The 15,904-nt window shown below is 36.0% G+C and overlaps 1 protein-coding gene across 2 annotated transcripts in view; it reads left to right on the forward strand.

Annotated features, from left to right (window-relative positions):
• The window catches only part of LOC148940309 (uncharacterized), a 133,184-nt gene that overhangs the window by 48,295 nt on the left and 68,985 nt on the right, over positions 1–15,904 (forward strand). Inside the window, exon 2 of one of the 2 annotated variants that reach the window (XM_089105864.1) lies at positions 13,272–13,356. The exons of the other annotated variant lie outside the window; for it this stretch is intronic. The gene's annotated coding sequence lies outside the window, so the exon portion shown is untranslated. The remainder of the gene's footprint in view (positions 1–13,271; positions 13,357–15,904) is intronic. 2 annotated transcript variants of the gene reach the window in all.

Here is a 15,904-nt window from a genome sequence, read left to right on the forward strand (position 1 = left end):
TAAATTTATACAAGTCCCAGTTCTTTTTCTTTATTATTACTCTCCTACTTTTTTTTCTTATTGTCTGAGTTTTGTTGTAGCATAAAACCTTGAAAATCATCTATGAAAAATCAAACATCCTTTTATAAAATCTGGAAGATACACTATCAGATGGATTACTCCTAAGGCATTAGACACACTTGAAAGACAAACTAGAAAATAATCCCTATTATCGGTGGTGTTAGGAATCATATTACTAAGTACAAAATTGGATACGAAATTAAATATTTATGGGATTACTTTATCGCAGTGAAATCGTTAAATCTTCGGAAGCCCAAATGTCAGACCAATTTGACATTTTATCTAAACCACAATAAAAACTGGAAACATTTGCTAAGCCTCATCTGTCGGTTTGGGTAGCTACCAAGTTAAGGAGTTCCGGGCTAAGCATTTCGGGTAAACCAATTTATAAATATATACAGTAATAAAAGGTCAAAGCTTTTCCATTGAAAGGTTTTGGGATATACTGAGGCCGACGGCTATTCGTTGACTCCGCCTTCGGACTCACAATAATGAGTTTATAAGGATGACTGCCGCATACAAGCCTATCCAATTGTTCCCGTCAAAATTCAATCGAACCTACGCCACCAAAACTTCAATCCAATGCTTCCTACTCTAACCACTTCCCTCCATGCTACCGTACTACTGCAGTACTTCCGCTGTGACCCGTTTTGAAAGTAAAGTTGCTTTATTTAATATTACACCGTTGGACAAAGTAAAGGGATGCAGGCAGAATGGGAGGCACGGGAGTGGAATAAGATGCAGACTAGAGGGCAGTCATTTACAAGTATTGTAGATAGTGAGCAAATCTTTGTTTTAATATATTTCTCACACCCATAATTGTTAGGTGCACAAAGTCTTCCAGAAAAATGTCAGAGCGAAGCTACCAAACCAACCCCCTCTCTATCTCAGCGCAAACTCTTGGTGTCCAAAAGTAAAACTTATTTCTTTTTCTCATTAAAATTGTATAGTAAAAAACGACAAACTTTATAATTATTAGCAAGACCATCTTTCATTATTCCCCTTAAACTCAACTTTTTTGCTATAAAAGAAGCTTAAAAAAATCTATTTTCTTGTGAGGAAGGAAACCTTCTGAATATGTAATAGATAATATTCGTGAACATATGGAAGATCAATTTGCAAATCATATACAATTGGAAGTTCATCTTTCTTTATTACTCAGGGTGGTGGAAAGATTTAACAGCACTATACTAAGGTCAGCCATCCTGACAAAAGCAAAGACTAAAAACAAACTAAGCAAAGCAAACAGAGCAAAAAAGTTTGTGTTTATTTTCGGGTGTCACATATCTACACGACTAAATTTTTTCCCAGATTGGGCCCCATTTTCGAACAATTCAAGATTTATTTCTGTTATGTCAGTGCGTGTGCGTATTGAGGTACCTTTGGCCCAAAGACCTTCATTCAGGATATTTTTTTTGACTTAAATTATATCTTACACTTTTCGCGGGTGTCACAGATCAATAAAACATATTATTTTTCGAAGGTGGGGGCCAATTTTCGAGCAAATACATGTTTACTTGTGTCTGAGCGTGTGTTTGGGTCCCCTTCGCCCAAGGACTTCATTGAGGATATATGTTTGAAGCTGGTAACAAAGACAGGTTTTAGTCAATTTTTTAACCAAATTGAAAATTTACCACTCCAAAATAAAAATGTTTGTAATGTTAAGGCTTTTGTTGCATTTATTTTTGACGCATTCACAAAAAAAGTAATAGAAAATTGCACAAAAGCAATCAAAAGCTCCCCCTTATATACAAAAAATAATATACGATTTGTAACTGGTATATCCGCCTTTTTTTGAAAAATTATATTCAAATAATTATTATTAAATACAATTAAATATTCAGCTTTATGTGCTGTAAAATTTCAACTTTTTCTTCTTAGGTAATGGAAATTTAACACATGTGAAAACTTTTCCAGATGCCTTGACAAGACTCGTGAAGATCGTGAATATGAAGTGTGGCCATCACAAGAAGTGGCCATCACATACCACCAGCTAGCTCAGATATGATTAAAAACAAACTAATCAGGTTGACCTTGTTTGCCCCCCTGTTTACCCGAGAGGGTGTCTGCAAATCGCAATTACTGGCTTAATCAAGGGTGTTGCTTCTGAATTGAATTTAATCATAATCTATTAGCCCTCGCCTCTAATTCATCATAAGAACGGAATCAAAATAACACCCATATATGGCAGAATAAATTTAGACTTTCTTTTCTGAGCCGTTGATGGTAAAATCGATAAATGCCATGGGCTATCCTAGAATATCCGAATAGCCTAATAGTATATTTACACATGTGCTGCCTACTATATATATATATATATATATATATATATATATATATATATATATATATATATATATATATATATATATATATATATATATATATATATATATATATATATATATATATATATATATATATATATATATATATATAGAGGGGTAATATACAGGTAGAATTGAGCGTAACCGGTCAGAAACTCTATTTCTATTCATGGAATCAGAGAGGTCTTTATAGAATTATGGACAACTTGACAAGGGGATGTGCTGAGTCCATGTAGGGTTGTATACATTTGCTTAAAATAACACTTGTGTCAGAGCCTCTGGACTAATGAGGACCTTATCATTGTTGGGACCCAGGAAATTCGGCTGCAGTAGTTCAAAAGGCGTTATGTTACACGATTTAATTTTTTTTTAAGAGGTAACCTCTTTTAAACTGATACTAGCAGCCAATTTTGGTGCAATGAAGGATTTCCGAGGCACTTAAGGTACTGGCAGAAATGATTTTGATAATGTAACTTCATTTTCCAACAACTTTTTTGGGTGATATAGGGGGATACACCGTATTTTGAAAAAAAAAACGTTACTTGTCTAGAATCTTGTTTAGAAAAAAATTTGGGCTATATATTTGTACATTAGAAGGGTGGGGGTAAAGCATAGCATATATTAAATACGTAACCTAGTCTAACCTAACCAAACTAGGTACCTTTTAGTCCCCCTAAACCCCAAAAAACTAAAGTTTAAATCTTTGTCACGGAGTGAACAACACCTTACAAACCTCTTTATCGATAGCGGCTTTGAGATTTCGATGCGGTCTTTCTTTAGTGTCTACCCAGATTCTAGACAAGTACCAAAAAAACATACACTTCTACATATCTTGAGAACTTGAACCCGTGCGTCAAGTTCGCTCAGCTCGAAATAGGAGTACAGAGAACACTTTAATGGGTAAAACAACTTTTTATAAGAACAAAACAGCCCTGCAAACATAAAAGCCATTCAGGTGTGGCCCCTTTCTAAAAAATTCAAATTTTTCAGATTATCCCATTGCTTCTAATATTTCTCATACAATTTATCTTGTTTTGAATTTTTCCTTGATTTGTCCCCACCCCTCCCCCGAAACATATCCCTGCATGGATGCCTTGTAATAGGAAATAGGAAATAAAAACCAAAAGCCTAATGCGTCATTGGCGCTTATTTCAAAACGGATTATATTACAGATACTTTCTTTTATAGTTCTTACAGCATTGAAAATAAAAATACAATTACAGCGAAATAAATTTTTGAGCTGATGGATCTTTCAACAATTAATATCATTACAAATAACTTTTTTCTTTTGTTTCTGTTAATACTTTTAACGAATTTAAAAGACGAATAGAGCGATCAGAAACGACGCAATGACGCAGCGTGTTTTAGACTTTTGCAGTAAGAGTCGGAGATCATTCTCAAACTGTTGTTTGGATTTGTGTTTTTTTGTTTCAAGCTTAGTTTACATGTTCGATTCAAGTTTCAATCTTTTAAAGATTTATCTATTCATTTACATTAATATCTATTGTATTTTTGTTTGCATTGATTGTTTATTTAATTTCTGTTCGTTTTAATTTTTTATCAGATGTATTTGGGGGAAAAGGGATTGGGGGCCAGTTGCCCTCTGATCACTTTTGACTCTTAAAAAGGGCTGGATTTCAATATCCAATCAACTGATCCCTCTATGAAGTTTATACGAGCATACATTTCATACAAACAATATATACCCCAGGGCATAACTTACAACACTTGCCCCCGGGCCCTGGGGGGTTGTGACGACACCTGAGTTTTTGTTATCTAATTTGTGAGCAATTTTATACCTATCTCAAAATCTCAAAACTTAATGGCTATCTCAAATTTTTTATTGGATGTATTTGGAGAAAAGGGGCGTGGGGGACTAGTTGCCCTCCAATATCTTTTGACTCGAAAAAACTTAACTAGAACTTTCAATTTCCAATCAAATGAGCCATCTCTGAGTTTTTTACGAGCATCCCTTCAATAAGAACCATATATTCCCCAAGGGCATAACTTACAACACCTCCCCTCAGGCCCTGGGGGGCTGGGTTGACCCCGGAGTTTTTGTTATATGGTCTTTGAACTAGTTAAAAACAAAAATATCTCAAAGTTCTTATCGGATGGATTTGAGGAAAAAAGGACGTGGAGGGGGAGGGCTAGGTGCCCTTCGATCTCTTTTGACTCTTAAAAAGTGAACTAGAACTTTCAATTTCCAATCAAATGATACCTCTTTAAAGTTAATACGAGCATCCCTTCCATAAGACACATATATGCCCCCAGGCATAACTTTTAACGCCTGCCCCCAGGTCCTGGTGGGTTGTGTCAACACCGGATTTTTTGTTATATGATCTTTGAACTATTTTTAATAAAATAGCCATATTAAAATTTTTATTGGATGCATTTGGGAAAATAGGGTTTAGGGGGGAGCTGGTTACCTTCCAATGTCTTTTGACGCTTAAAAAGTGAACTATAACTTTCAATTTCCAGTCAAATGAGCCCTCTCTGAAGTTATACGACAACGTTGTCTATACAAAACCTTATATGCCCCCAGGGCATAACTTACAACACTTACCCTGAGGGCTGTGGGGGATTTATTATCCTCAAAGACCCAATTTCCAGAACTTAAAACTACGTTTAATAAAATGGCTGTCTCAAAATTTTGATGGGATGTGTTTGGGGAAATTGTGGGCTTGAGAGGGGGGTTACTTGCCCTCAAATTACTTTCGACTATTAAAAAGGGACTAGCCCTTTGAATTTCCAATCGAATGAGCCTTTTTTTGAAGTTTCTACGACACCGCCTTCTATAAAAACCTTATATGCCCCCAGGTTGTAACTTAAAACCCTTGCCTTGAGGGTTTTGGGGGAGTGTCCTCCACAAAAACATATTTTCTATCTGAAAATCAACTACGCTGAACAAAATGGCTATCTCAAAATTTTGATTGGATATGTTTGGGGGAATGATGGGGGGGGCTAGTTTCCCTCAAATCACTTTCGACTATTAAAAAGGGCACTAGCCCTTTGAATTTCTAATCGAATGAGTGTTTTTTGAAGTTTCTACAACAACGCCTTCTATAAAAACCTTATATGCCCACAGGGCATAACTTAAAACCCTTGCCCTGAGGTTTGTGGGGGATTGTCCTCCTCAAAACATATTTTCTTTTTGGCAATCAACTACGCTGAACAAGTTGGCTATCTTAAAATTTTCATTGAATGTATTTGGGGGAATGAAGGGCGTGGGGGGATAGTTGCCCTCCAATCACTTTCGACTATTAAAAAGGGCACGGGCCCTTTGAATTTCCAATCGAATGAGCCTTTTTTGAAGTTTCTACGACAACGCCTTCTATAAAAACCTTATTTGCCCCCATGGCATTAATAAAAACCCTTGCCCTGAGGATGGTAGGGGAGTTTCCTCCTCAAAAACATATTTTCTATCTAGAAATCAACTACGCTGAACAAAATGGCTATCTTAAAATTTTGATTGGATGTGTTTGGGGAAATGATGGTTGTGGGGGGGGTTGCTAGTTACCCTACAATCACTTTCCATTATTAAAAAAGGCACTAACCCTTTGAATTTCCAATCCAATGAGCCTGTTTTGAAGTTTCTACGGCAATGCCTTCTATAAAAAACCTTATATGCCCCCAGGGCATAACTCAAAACTCTTGCCCTGAGGGTTGTGGGGGAGTGTCCTCCTCAAAAATATATTTTCTATCGGGAAATCAACTACGCTGAACTAAATGGCTATCTCAAAATTTTGATTGGATGTGTTTGGGGGAAAGATGGGACTGGGGAAGGGGGGATAGTTGCCCTCCAATCATTTTCGACTATTAAAAAAGACACTAGAACTCTCGATTTCCAATCAAATGAGCCCCCTTTGAAGTTTATACGACGACCCCTTCCATATCAAATGCCTCTGGAAAAAAAAATAAAACATTGGAGCCGTATGGCCTTTACTATTGGCAACGCTACAGCGTTGCCTCTGATCTGCTAAGGCATATAGCGGTCGTGATAATAATTGAATTATGACTGAAATCTGAGCGGCTTGACTGTCGAGTCAGAAATCTGTCTGCTAAGGCTTATACCAGTCATGATAATAGTTGAATGACCGTGGTAACTCAATATACCGGTTAAACTGCACTGTATATTCATGCCTCTAATCAAGTTACCATATATGGAGTACCCTCTGTATCCGCTCTCTCTGATTGGCCCCAAAAATGGGTGTTGCCTCAGAAACCCGTCTGGTAAGACATGTACCGTCTGTAGCAATAGGTGACTGACCCCTGGTAAGCCAATGTACCGGTTAAACTGGACACATATCCATGCCTCAGGCGTAGGATTGGTGTTGCCTCAGAAACCAGTCTTGTACCTCATATATCGGTCAGAGTAAGAGGTGACTGTCCTTGGTAAGTCAATGTACCGGTTAATCTGCACTGTATATTCATGTCCCCGTCCTTTTCCCTGGCGCATAGCAATATAAGTCACTACTTTTTATTTAGAAGTTTACAAGAAGAAAACAGTACCTCATATAGTTGAAAAGTTGATCTTGAACACTTTATTGATATATGTAAAACCAATATCATTGTTGTGAGTTATACTCTATGTATTATTGGTAGTTTTGGTAAGGCTAGAAAAGCACCCGTCTTCGGGAAATCCGTTTATTTATGTATATTATTGCAATAAATGTGTAAAACAATGTATCACGCATGGCTGGGTCAGATTGTAGGCTAAGCATTAGGGTATTTACGTGTTATAGCGACAATACTCAAAAAGGGAAATTAGGCTAATCCTAATGTAATTTACCGAACTATAAGGAATATATAATACTTTATTAACAAAAATATAGAAAATACAACTGAGAATTATGGAAAGCAGGCCGCCCGGAAGCCGTATCCAGGGGGGTTACCCGGTTTGAACTCCCCTCCCCGCCCCGAAATTTTTGTCTGACTCGTAAAAACTTGACAAAAATGGATATAAACAAATTTTGCATGCGTTTTTGATTTTTTTTGTGTACCCTCCCCCCCAAACAAAAAAAACGAGTAAAAACCCATCCGAAAAAAATCCTGGGTACGACCTTGCGCATTATATTAAATACTTAACCTAACCACCTCTATATATTAAATATTTAATTAAAAAAAATTCTGCAAAGTAGTTTCTCTCGCTCGGGCTTAGCTGATTATTTCTTAGTGGACGCATAAAATCCGTTTCATTACACACTGAAAAAAAAATTATTTCCAACAAAATATTTTGCTTGAATTCAAACAAGTAAAAAAATTCCAATTTTTCTGTTGAAATTGTGACTTCTTTATTGAATTCCAGCAAATTATTGAAATTATTAAGATTTATGCGCTTTTCAGTAAAAAAAAAAAAAAAAAAAAAAAAAAAAAAAAAAAAAAAAATATAATTTTCGACCCAAATAGGTTATATTAATCAAAATGGTTTGGACTTCAACAGTAGATTGAAATTTCTAGAATATCGTATTGAATTTTATTATGGTGCCATTTAAAGGGAATTCATGTACAAATGTTCTTGTGAAGATGTATACATTTATGTACAAACCTTTTTAGCTTATAATTAGTATTTTGGAGCAATGGAAGAATATCATATGATTTTTTTTTATTACTTATGGCTTATGGAATCCAAGAAAAAATCCCCATCCCCACGGAAATATTCTCTGGACAATTTGATTCTGGTGAAAATTTACCCCGGACAATTACCCTTAACACCTCTACGCGTAAAATTGAGTCGGTAAGGAGAAAGTCGGAACGAAATTTCGTATAGGAATTCTGGAAAATTTTGCCTGAAAAGTTCACCCCTTGGAAACTTCCCTATCCATGGAAAGTTCTCCCTGTGCAAAGTACCCCCAGCATAAAACGTTCCCCCAGTATACAATTTCTCCTGAAAAGTTCGCCCCCTGGAAAATTCCCTCCATGGAAATTTCTCCCAGTGCAAAGTACCCCCAGCAAAAAATTCGCCCCCCCAACAAATACTCTACGTAAGCAATGGGTAAATTTTATAACTTAAAAACCTTTCTCCATAGGCTGCGGGGGGTCATTTTATCTCCAAAGACACGTTTATTAGACCTTCCAACTATGTTGACCAAAATAGCAGTCTCATAATTTTGATCGGAAGATTTTGATAAAAAAGCGGCGCGAGAGGGGACCTAGATGCCCTCCAATTATTCCAATCACTTAAAAAGGGTATTAGAACTTTTAATTTCCGTCAGAATGAGCCCTCTCCCGATGTTATAGGCCCACTGGGTTGATACTATCACCCCTGAAAAAAAAACACGCATCCCTGATCTTTCTTCTGGCAAAAATATAAAATTCCACATTTTTGCAGATATGAGAGTGAAACCTCTACATTAGGTTTCTCTGATACGCTGAATCTGATTGCGTAATTCTCATTAAGATTTCATTATTTTTAGGAGGTTTTTCCCCCCTTTTTAAGAAATCAGGCAACTTTTCTCAGGCTCGTAACCTTCGATGGGTAAGACTAAATTTAATGAAACTTATATATTTAAAATCAGCATAAAAATCCAATTCGTTTGATATATTTATTGGTATTAAAATCCCGTTTTTTAGAGTATTGGTTACTACTGAGCCGGGTCGCTCCTTACTTACAGTTCGTTACCATGAACTGTTTGATAGATCGTTTAGAATTGAAGCAATTTATATATTTTGTATTAGTTCAAGTTCTTTTTTAATATTAGATTCAGGGCCGTATCCAGGATTTTTTTTGCCTAGAATTGCCTAGATTGCCTAGAATTTTATAAGAAATCAGCTTGAACCAATACCAAAATTAATTGATTTTCGGGTTTTTTGAACATTTTTTCCACCTATGAAAACTTACCATCTAGTTACTTATCCATTTAGAAAAAAAAATTAAACTAGATCAATTTCATATGGAAATAATTTTATGATTCCGTAATTTCGTTTCTTACCTTTTCATTTAATTTCAAAATTTCATTTAATTTAATTTCACTGAATTGTCATGTCAACGCGTTATGCTGATAAGGTCCTACGACTGAGGTGGCCTCTGGTCGCATATTAAATAAAAGGAAACAAGTTTCTCAACTGAAAGTAAAGAGCAACATTAAAACGAGCAGAAATTATTACGCATATGAGGGGGGTTTCTTCAACATCTCGATATTTACGCTAAAGTTTTTTAGTACTTAAAAAAAAAGATTCTTATTGCTCTACTTAAACAAACACAGTGTATCAGGAGTCGTTCTTGAAAAATTTGGACATAATTTCAACTATAGCGTAAAGAGTGAGGTGTTGAGGAAGAGCAACCTCCGTAATAATACGTAATAATTTCTGTTCGTTTTAAGTTGTAATGTTGCTCCTTACTTTCAGTTGAACAAACTTGTGTTTTTTTATTTGATTTTTGATCGTTTTTTAAATAATGCCAGGAAATCTGGCTACACCTCGACGGAAAAATCCCTCCTCCCCACGGATTTATTCTCTAGACAATTCAATCCTGGTCAAAATTTACCCCGGACAATAACACTCAGAAAATCCCCCCCCCCTACCCGAGAAATATAAGCATACTTCCCAATAACAAACACTATACGTAAACAAAGGGCTAATTTAGTAACTTAAAGACCTTTCCCCGGGGGTTGTGGGGGATCATGGTATCTCCAAAGGCATAGTTATTCGTTCTTTCAACTATGCTGAACAAAATGGCTATCTCAAAATTTTGATCGGACGGTTTTGAGAAAAAAAGGGGGGCTAGTTGCCCTTCAATTTTTTTGGTCACTTGAAAAGGGCACAAGAACTTTTAATTTTTGTTTGAATGAGGACCACTTGATCGATACGATCACCCCTGAAAAAACAAACAAACAAATAAACACGCATCCGTGATCTTTCTTCTAGCAGAAAATACAAAATTCCAAATTTTTACAAATAGCAGCTTGAGACCTTTGCAGTAGGGTTCTCTAATACGCTGAATCTGATGGTGTGATTTTCATTAAGACTTTATGACTTTTAGGGGGTGTTTCTTCCTTTCTTCGAAAATTACGTAGATAATTTCGGAGACCACACTGCCTTTCCATGACGATAAATAAAAGTTCAAATAGGGATAAAATCCTTTTAATAGACAGTGATGATAGAAATTCACAAAAATACCAGATATTTCGGTCACATATACAGTGACCGTCATCAGTAGTAAAACAGATGATCAGTTTTACTACTGATGACGGTCACTGTATATGTGACCGAAATATCTGGTATTTTTGTGAATTTCTATCATCACTGTCTATTAAAAGGATTTTATCCCTATTTGAACTTTTATTTTTCTTCGAAAATTAGACAAATTTTCTCAGGCTCGTAACCTTTGATGGATAAAACTAAGCTTAATGAAACTTATATATTTGAAATCAGCATAAAAATACGATTTTTTATATATCTGTTGATATCAAAATTCCGTTTTTTATAGTTGTGTTTACTATTAAGCCGTTTCGCTCCTTAATTACAGTTCGTCACTACAAAGTGTTTGATCAAAAATTTAGATTAAGGCGTTCTTTTGATTTTAAATTTATTTTGTTTCGACTTAGAGTTTAACTCTATGTTAATTAGATTAAATTAAACTATAGCAATGTCACAAGGCTAGTCAAGTTTAACAAATAATAGTGATTCCACCCTTCTTAATTCGATGTCTGGGTGCGCATAGAGTCTTTCAGTTAAACTTCTGCTCCCTTTCTTAATTCATAATTTCAGGTTCAATTGACGTCCAATACTCCTTGGAATTTTCAACTCTATCTCGAAAAAGAATTATGGGAAATGGTGGACGTGCATATTGTAGGCTATTTTGATTTACTCAGCTAAGCGTGTCGTTTTCATAGAATACCCTTAGCAAAATTGTAATGTCTTGGCCTAGTGAACTATCCCTAGAAGCTAATAACTGATATAACGACCAAGACCAAACACGAACACCTTTTCCCTTAAGTTATGAAATATAATATCGTTAATAAGATTTTTTTTGGAGGGGGGAGTTGGGCCAGAGGTCAGCTCCGACAAGTTTCGGAGTAAAATATCGTTAATAAGTTTTTCTTTGGAGGGATGGGCCATGGATGGCTAGAAGCCTCTTTTTGACCTTGGAGTGTTGCCAAGATACCTGGAGTCACACTCACAGTTTCCATACGGCGGTTCAAAATAAACTGGCGAAGTACCTGTGTGAAATCGTGTGACCTACGCTCAAGCTCAAAGACATCTGCTACGCAATGGGGCCGAGGTACCAAGTACGCATGTGGAATCGTTGGCCTTCGGTCAAGGTCAAAGAAATCTGTTACGCACGAGCCTTAACTCAAGGTCAAATAAATCTATTACGCAACTAGTAGAAATTGTGCAACCTTAGCCCAAGGTCAAAGAAATCTGTTACGCAACAAGTATACAAGCCAAGCTACATTTCATTGGTCCCATCAGAGTGCATTGGTGCATAGGACAGTGTTAATTCATTACGGAGAAAATCGTGTAACCTTAACTCAAGGTCAAATAAATCTATTACGCAACTAGTAGAAATTGTGCAACTTTCGCCCAAGGTCCAAGAAATCTGTTACGCAACTAGTAGAAATAATGTAACCTTCGCTCAAGGTCAAAGAAATCTGTTACGCAATAGCATACGAGCCAATTAAGAGCTGATTCATCCCAACAGAGTGACTTTGGGGAAAGACCCTGGTCTATGGCCACCCCGTAATTGGATAAATGCATACTGCTGAGGCTGTCGGTTAAGGGACGTATATTATACAAACTCTAAACTCTTTACAGATAGATCTTATAATGGGAAGGAGGGAGGTGCATGTTTACCCGGGAAATAAGCCAAAAACTTGTTTCCCTGATTAGTTTTACAAAAAAAACATTCAAAGCATACAACCCTTTGAAATTGGTCCTTCCTTTAACAAAGGGGACTAAAAAAAGACCGAACTTTTTCGATTGCCCTGAAACTTATATGAAACCTTGGGCTTAGAGGACCCCAAAACAGAAGGAACAAATAGTTGTTGCTTTCTCTCAAACTGCAGCCCAAAAAAGGACCAGAAAAGTTCTAAGAAATGCTTTTCCTACCCTCTTCAAATTGAAGGAGCTATCTTCGATACTTGCTGGGGTGGAGGCTCACTGGATTGGAAATTGAAAGTTCTAGTGTCCTTTTCAAAGGGCAAAAGCTACTTCTGGGCAATCAGCCACCCTCTCGGTTCCTTTTCTAATATCCGGCCTTCCTCTAACGAGTCTAACCCCTATGATATCGAAACAAAATTTTGAGATATCGGTTGTTTTCAAAAACTTTGAAATGTCTAGTAAGTTTGTATTCAGAGTTGATATCAATCCCACAGCCCCAGTATTGACTTTTATCTTACCCTGTTATGATAGTTCAAACCCCAGGTGCGCGAAAAAGAATTAAAACAAAATAATATGTAAAAATGAATACTATGGAATATTCTACACCACGTATTCTGACTGTATTTTGGAGCCTATATTTTAGAATATTTGTAAAATATTCTAAAACTTCTTTTCTTCATTATTTTTACTTGTCATACTTTCTCTGTGGCTGCTCAATTTTATTTGGGGGTGATTTTCAACTGCAAACGCCTAGCACCACAAAATGTCTTTATATTGTGAATAATTTTAGTTAAATTTGTGAAGACGATAGCTTAAAAAAAAACACAAGGTCCGTCGTTTGCTCGTTACTTGGTCTTAACTAAGAACTAAATATTACAGAAAAAACAAGTCTTCTCAGCTAAAAGTAAGGAGCGACATTAATTAAAACTTAAAACGAACAGCAATTATTACGTTAATGAAGAGGTTGCCCCCTCCTCAACACCTCGCTCTTCACGCTAAAGTGTTTTAGTATTTTTTAAAAAAGCTTCTTATTGTTTTAATTAAACGACCTTTTTGTTTCAGAAGTCGTTCTCAAAGAATTGGGACAAAATTCAAACTTTAGTGTAACAAGCGAAGTGTTGAGGTGTGGGCGACCCCCCTCACACAGGTAAAAAAAAATTTCGTTTTAACTTATAATGTTGCTCCTTACTTTTAGTTGAAAAAACTTGGTTGTTTTTTTGTTTAATTTCTGATTATTTTTTAAATAGTCCCAGGAAGTCTGGCTCCACCTCCATGGAAGAATCCCCCTCCTCACGGAAATATCCTCTAGACAATTCAACTCCGGTGAAAATTTACCCTGAACAATTATCCTTAACATCTCCCCGCGTAAAATTGAGTCGGTAAAGAGGAAGCAATACACATAAAAAGAATTTCGTATAGGAATTCTGGAAAACTCCTCCGGTGTAAAATGTTCCATGAATAGTTCACCCCCTGGAAACTTCTCTCCAGAAAATTTTATAATTTAAAGACCTTTCCTCAGGGGCTGTGGGGGGGGGGGTCATATTATCTCCAAAGACATTGTTTATGACAAAATCTTTGAACGAAGATATAAAAGCTTGATGAAGAGTTAGTTTGTATCACAGATCTAAATTGAACATTCCTTGATTAGTACACAATAGTGAAGCAAGTAAATTATGCCTAATAAAGGATTAGGGGGTATGTATGAGGGGATTAGGGGGGTATGTACCATGACTTGTGGGGTATGTATTGAATAGGTTAGAAATCCAAGAGAGTTTTTGTCTTAGGTTTTGTGAATATAGAACGAGGGAGGCAGCTTTTCCCCACGGTTTGTTTTATCAAAACGCATTTATAAGCTCTTTAGTTACTATGATGGACTGTTGTAGATTGTCAGGCTTACAGAATCTTTTATTAGAAAAAAATCTGTCCCCCGGCCCCTTATCTATGCTTCTTATGTAAATTTGAACGTTACAGATCACATTCAACTAGTAAGGGATATAATTAATTTTAGGACTAGGTTACTCTCAGGTGACGGGTCTTGTCTAGTATTAAATGCTTATACTACCATCCCCCCATGGAAGAAAATTTAGTTCTCTGAAGTCCAGACCACCATGAAAGTTAAGTCATCACTAATTTGTGCAGAGGAGTATGACGGGGAAATGAGTTCTGAATTCAATATATGGATTATTTTGCATTTGGACCTTCAGGGGAAAGTAAAGAGTAATATCGAAACTAAAGAGAGCATAAACATGTCCTTCGAGTGGTTTCCTAAGTTTGCCCTTGAGGCAAATCTTATTTATTTTTGACTCTGAACATTTTTAGTTTTATTTTAACTTAGAAAATTTTCAACTTTTTTATGTCTAAAAAAGACATTGTTTATGCTTGTAACAAAACTTCCCAGTTATTTCTGAATATTTAACTTCTATTAGCTCCAGAATTACCGTTTAAAAAATGTAAAATATTTTTAAAAATGGGATACTACCTGCTTCTGTTTCGGCGATTTCTTTTGACCTGCAAAACAAAGTATACTGTTAACATGAAGATTCCTGTGTGTAGTTTGGTCAGTCTTCATTCAGCTGATGATTTATTGAAAATACTAAGGGGCTGGGAGAGGGAAGCCAATTTTTCCAAGTTCTTAACCATTCTTGATCATGTTTCTAATATATTATTCAAAAAAATTTTTTTGCACAAAATAAGTTTTTCAAAAAAAAGCAAAGAACTCAATTAAACCAAAAATGAAAGAAATAAAATCAAATAATCTACCAAGCATACAACTACCACAAATCAGTATCAATAAATAAATTAAACACAAAACAAACAGAAATTAAGATAAGTCAAAATCAAAACGAACAGAAATTAGTGTGAGTAGGGTTCTAAACCCCCATCTTTTTAAAAAGTATAACTTAATTTGTACTTTACTGAAAAAAAATTCAAATGAATTTTCTGAAAAAACTGTGCATTGTCACTTTAATATACATATGCTGATATTTATTGCTTAAAATCTTAATTAATTTTTGATTTCTTAAAGTTATAAAAGTGAAAACATTTAAAAGAATCTTTTCTTTATTAAAAAGAATTTTGGCCATCTCAAAATTTTGATTGAATGTGTTTGGGGAAATGGTGGGTGTGAGAGGGGGGCTAGTGGCATTTCCGACTATTAAAAATGGTACTAACCCTTTCAATTTCCAATCGAACAAGCCCTTTTTGAAGTTTATACAACAACACTTTTTATAGAAACCTTATATGCCCCCAGGGCATAACTTACAACCCTTACCCTGAGGGTGGGGGGGGGGGGGGTTGTCATCCCCAAAGACCTAAGTTCCAAAAATTTCAACTATGTTAAAAAAAAGCCTATCTACAAATTTTGATTGGATGTGCTTGGGGAAATGGTGGGTGTGAGAGGAGGGTTAGTTGCCCTCCAATCACTCTTGACTTTTAAAAAGGCCACTAGCCCTTTGAGTTTCCAATTGAGTGAGCCCTTTTTGAAGTTTTTACAACATCTCTTTCTGTAAAAACCTTATATGCCCACAGGGCATAACTCACAACCCTTCCCCTGAGTTGTGTGGGGGGTTTGTCATCCTCAAAGTCATAATTTCCAGAACTTTCAACTACGTTGAACAAAATTGCTGTCTCAAAGTTTTGATTGGATGTGTTTGAGAAAATGGTGGGCATGAGAGGGAGGTTAGTTGCCCTCCAAT

The sequence above is a fragment of the Artemia sp. Qi Xiang Cuo genome, chromosome 20 (genome assembly GCF_049724085.1).
Source record: "Artemia sp. Qi Xiang Cuo chromosome 20, ASM4972408v1, whole genome shotgun sequence".
Classification (NCBI taxonomy): domain Eukaryota; kingdom Metazoa; phylum Arthropoda; class Branchiopoda; order Anostraca; family Artemiidae; genus Artemia; species Artemia sp. Qi Xiang Cuo.